This window comes from Lathyrus oleraceus, chromosome 3 (genome assembly GCF_024323335.1).
Source record: "Lathyrus oleraceus cultivar Zhongwan6 chromosome 3, CAAS_Psat_ZW6_1.0, whole genome shotgun sequence".
Taxonomy (NCBI): Eukaryota; Viridiplantae; Streptophyta; class Magnoliopsida; order Fabales; family Fabaceae; genus Lathyrus; species Lathyrus oleraceus.
Window position 1 is genome coordinate 415395533 of NC_066581.1, and position 6139 is coordinate 415401671.

The following is a 6139-nucleotide window of genomic DNA, read 5'->3' on the forward strand; positions in this document are numbered from 1 at the left end:
GGCTAATCCTAAGCAAAAAATTTAAAAGTTGAGAGTTGAAAAGATCTGACCAATGGGCAGCAATCCAATAGACAAGAATGTCATATAGAAACCCAAATTTCCCTTGGATTTTAGAATCAAGCAATATCAATATACAAATAGCAAGATAAAGAGCAAGGCATAAAATAAATATAGCCACATCCAAGCTTAGTAACTTCATGATCTTCTCCAAAATTCCCCATGTAACAGATGACTTCAAAGATAGCATTAGACACAACTTCAACATAATAGCTTCAATGTGATCATGTTGCAGATGAACTCAAATGGATCTTCAATATTTGTATCAGATGAAAGTTTTCTTCACAAGCACTTGGTTTCATGAAAGTTGGCATTGGCCAAGTCCTTTGCATAGGGAGTATTGTCTAATTCTAAGTCCAATTTCTTAGATTAATCCAGCAGTCCACACAAAATGTTTTTTTTGGGTTTTTGTTCTTATTATGTTCATTAAGGTCAAAAGACCACAAATACAAACAAGTATATACAAACACAATATATTCACAAAGTATGGCTCAAGTGAGCAAAGTGAAAATGACATTAAAGTAAACAAATTGAATGGTATGAATAATGACAAATGAATAAAGGCTTGAAATTAAAGTGCATAAAAGTAAATGGCTAGAAATTAAATGTTAGTTGTTAGTGGATTAGATGTTAGTATTGCTTTTGCTTTTGTTTTGTTTAAGTCATTCTTTGGAGAACACTCAACCCACTTATCACAAGCATGGATACTTGAACCAATACATCTTCCAAAGGAAGGAAAAAAGGTCAAGTTTCCACACAATACCATGAAAGAGGGGAGACTTGCAATCTCACTTAGTAGAATGATATGCCTTCTGTGTCACAAATTTAGCGCTATGTTAAGCAATTGTAATTGGACTTATGTAGAAGTCACAACTATTTGAGGTCGGGCAATAGAAATTTTGGTGTTTATGCATGTTAGAGACATAGTATAATGGACTATGCTTCTAAAACATACCACACACAAAAAAAATATACAAAAAGTGTGGACCTAATCTCATCAATACTCATGTTGATTTTGCAATCAACTAGCTTTAGGATCTAGAGATATCATTGGTCCATGACATGAATGAATAAAGAAGGGGAATAAGATGAAAAGGGAGAGGAAATAGAATCAACACAAATTGATCAAAGGAGGACTTTTACCAAATTAAGATCATTCATTCATTTTGGGAGATGAAATGTACATTTCATCAATCCCCTAAATCCAATGATCTTAACTCAACAAAATCAAATCAACCTTGACCAAGGCCCAACAACATAAGTCAAACTCAACAAGTCAAAATTAGAAGCTCAACAATATTTATTTGGCATTTAAATAATTAAAATCAATTAAAATGTGTATTAAATTAATTTATGGTTTGTCAAATTCCTAAAACCTCATCAAAACACCAAAGAAATGGCCATGAGATTTATCAAAGGTCAAACAAGGTCAAAGGACCTTGGAGAAAAAATTTCATCATTTTTGGAAACTTAAAACTATTTTTAAACAATTAAAAATATTCATAAAATCAATTAAATCATGAAAAATATTAATAATGATCCAAAAAATAATTTTAATTCAGAAAATGAAAGAGGAATTAATTTAAATTTTTTTGGTGAAACTCTCATATTTTTTGGATCAATATTAAAATTAATATGAATTAATGAAAATAACACAAATAAAATGAAAATCAAATAATCAGAAAAAACGTGGACCACTTGATCTCCCTCATTAATTGCGGTGGCAGATCAAGTGGCCACAAGCTTGCAATCCATGATAGACTCTAGTCAGTGTGCCACAAACTTGGTCATTCAAACCAACGTTCGTGATTAAAACATTTCAAACAGATCAAGTGGCTTTGAACCTTGCCAACTCACCACCAGAGCTACAACTCTGGTCTCCTTCTCATGCGAGCCTCGTCGGACAGGTTCAATCATAACCATCACCAAAATTAAAAAGAAGAACATGATTTTAAAGTAAAAATGGCACTGAGCACGAATATGGCCTCAAGAGAAATATGGAGAATTGAGTGAGAATCGAAGAGATGAAATTTTCTGTAAAATACCTTAAATGCAAGTCTGAATTCAATTGTTCTTGCTTTGATTCGTGCTTGATCTTGCTCAGAATGCTTGCAGGAGTGGATTAGAATGAACAAAAGGTCTTGGATCCCTGGAGTTTTGAATCTCAAAACAGTGAGATTCAAACTCAATTTCCAATGGAAATTTTGAAGTTTATCCTCTCAAATGGAAGGGGTTGGTGTTTGGGATCAAAGCTGGCGCGAAAATGTCCTCATTTCTGATGCATATGGTCCCTATTTATAGCTGAATCAAATGATATTTGCACCCTTGAAGTGAACTTCCAAATTTGACAATGAGTGATGCATGGGTGCATGGGCGTGTACAGGCCCATGAAATCATGTCATTTGGTCCACAATTGAGTGCAAACAAGTCTGAAATCAAGTTGGAGTGCTAGGCAATTGTGCATGGATGTTTGAAGTTCAATCTTGCCAAATGATTATGCAACATTGAAACCATGCACAGCCCATTCAAATCTTGTCCAAAATGGATGAATTTGGACTTTTTGGAAAGGTTACATCAAGAGGAATAACTTTCATGTTGGACACTTTTCCATTTGAAGTTTGCATCACGATGAATTTTGAGGTGGAAGTTTGGAAATTTAAACATATAAAAAACATTTCTAAGTTCATGCCATATGTTCACTCATTCCACCTTGGCTAACTTTTTTATGTGAGCCTCAAATGAGAAACGTTACTTCATCAATGTTGTAGATCTATCAAATTAATTCAAAATGGTCACAAATTTGACCTCATTTGGATTTAATATGAAGGATTTATGCATTTTTGAAGTTGAGGAAAATCACTTATTCAATGGTATTGGTCCAAAATGACCTATAATATATCCTTATATCACATGCTCATAAAAGTTGAATTAGCTCTTCCTACAAACATAAAGGTTGAAGTAGACATATTGAATTTTATTTTTCAACTTGTAAATATTTAATCTCATAAAAGTTGAGAATGTTTTGGCCTTGGAAAGTTGACCTCCAAATTAGGGTTTAGGCAAAATGACCTATAATCTATCACCATAAAAAATGAATTTCCAAGCAAAACTAGCTCTAGACCTCAACATTAAAGTTGTTTGGAATGTCATTTAGAGTAACGTTTCTCTTGGAATAATTTTCATATGATAAATATTGTAGGAGATAGGGTCTAGGGAACCCAGTTTTGATAAGATGAATTCCTCTGGTCAACCACCATGAACCAACTTGCTAGCTTGCAATTCTATTGACTTTTGGGACTCATGGATGATCACATTTTCATAGGATGATGAAATTTGAAGTATCCCTTGAAATATTTGATCAATTGTTGAGTAAGCTTGGTGAAGAAGTTACACCAGATACCTGGATGAATTAGGGTTTCCAAGGCAAACCAATTCCAAACTCTTGATAATTTCTTAATCAAAATAACATGTGAAGCTCATGGGGATCCATATATTATGTCTAAAGCCATTGTAGACCAATCTTTATTGATATCTTAGCAATGAGGATCTTAAACCCTAGATATGAGCGTGATAGATCAAAGGTGAGGATGTGCTCTACCTGCAAAAGACTTAGATAAATGCAAAGACATATTTTTGGTATTTTGGTTAGTAAATATGATAAAATACAAAGTATGATACAATCAAATGGTACTTGGTGATCTCTCCCAATGCAAACCCAATAGATGAGGGGTAAGAAGGATGCCAAGGTGTGATCCCAATGCTAATGCATATGATGAGATAGCATGAGGGATCTTAGGGTCAAAATTGGGGTCTTACAAGTATCAACCCCAACCCAACAATAGCATATATAGATATCCATAATATAAAGCAAATGAATATAATGATAAAACGAGTAAGGTATATAGATAAACACCTAAAACTAGCGAAAATAACCTAAACTAGGCTCAACTCCTTTTATCGACTAGGAAATGCTCCAAGAAGAAAATTCCCCAACAGAGTCGCCAACTGAAGCTAGCGGAAATATACCCGAACGTATGGCACACTCGAACATACAACAAAGTCACCATCGAAATTTATTTATTCCTGAAGGAAAGGAAAAACACCGATAAATAGATAGAGTGCAAGGGGAAGGTATTAGCACCCCAAAGATCCATGGTACTCCATGGGAACCGTTTTGATTATTCTCGTTTGAATAGGCGTGATATATAAATATTACTCACAAAAGAATGAGAAAAGGAAACGAAATAAATATAGTGCTCAATGAGGATTTGGGCCCTCATGCCTACGTATCATCATAGTGCAATGAGGAATTCAGAGCTCCGTAGTTCAAAGAACTAATGGTGGGATGTGAAAGGAATTATGATCAAAGTATGGTCTAAACCAAAGGATTGTATTTTGAACTCCAACAAGGGTGAAAACATGAACCCAAGAGTAAAGTGGCTTTTACCAGTATGTCGGCTAGCAGGGTTGCCGCTATAGGGTAATGCCGAAAATACGAAGAAATAAGTGTTTGGGAATGGTCCAAACATCTCTTGGTTCACAAGGTGACGCAAGATGGAGCACAAAGAGGTAGTGTATTTGGCTCAAAGATAACTGGTATATCACATGGAGTGAATGAAGGTCGAATATGAATGCATCATGGAGATGAATGGAATGAAGTGACTAAAGTCACAGAATTGAAGGATCTTGGTATTAAGTGACTGAAGAGGTATAGTTTGAAACCAAAGGTAAAGGTATATTGGAATCCATAGGAAAAATGAGATTTTCACCCTAGTGGGAAGTAGTGTTAAACGACACGCAGACTAGCATGGCTGCCACTATATGATATTTAGCCAAAAAAGAAGGAATTAAATGTTTGGGTGTAAAGCAAACAACTCTAGGTACAAATGCGGATTGCCGCTATATCGTCCTAAAAGGGTGTATATGGATATCCAAAGAAAGTGTATTTGAGTTGTCAAATAAATAATATATCACTGGGTGAACGATTCATGATCGAATGTAGATAATGGATCATGAAATATATGAGTGATGCCCTAAGGCGGAAGGAGAAATAATTAGAAGTATACTTCCCAAGGATTCACATCCTCGTACCTACGTATTCTCATTGTGCAATGAGAAAGTCCGAGCAATCGTAGTTCACGGAACCACGAGAACACAGAGAGAGATAAGTGATGAAAAGTATAATTTGTACCAACAAAATGGTGTCAATGGAAACCCACAAATGGATGGAACTCAGAATCAAAGAGTAAATAGCCATTTACCAGTACGTGGGCCAGCAGGGATGTCTCTATAGAATAAAGACTCATTTAAGTGTCTGGGTGCAAGCCAAAGAAATCTTGATTCACAAGACAGATTACCGCTATATCGTCCTAAAAGGGTATAGGAGGGGCCCAAGAGAAAGTATTGTTGAATACAAGGAACAATATATCACTAGCTGGGGAACAAACAATTCAAGATAAAATAAGAATAGTATCTTGAATCCAAGGAAGAGATAGACTCTGAATCAAAGAGAAAGGTGGTGTCTAAACCCAAAAAGACTGAATTAAATGTTTGGATGACCCAAACAACTCTCGATTGATGAGGTGGACTACCGTTATATCGTCCTAAAAGGATGTACAAGGAGAAGTATATTTGATCTCAAAAAGATGGTATTGATTTAATGAATGAAGAATGATTGATTGATAAATAGGGTAGCTCGCGAAGAAACTAGATACTCCTGCCTACGTGTCCGTATAGTGCAATAAGGAAATCATAGCTTTCATAGTTCAACCCACTAGGGCTGAAAACAAGATGATTAAGGTAAAAGAATATATGATTGATTGGAAGAGTGGAATAGACTTGATAGTTATTTGATAAGAATCACACTAAAGTCTATGAGTAAATATGGATACGATAAGCAATGGGTCAAACGTCCTGCACCCAAAGATATCCAAAATGAGTGTAGGAAAGCTCCAGTCTAATTCCTTCTTTACTACTTAAGACTCGTGGCGTGTAATTCTAATATTAACTTTCAAGTTGATGGAGGAGAATCTTTTGTTGTTTTTTCTTGTAGTGTTGATGAAGACCTTATCAATCGTTCGAT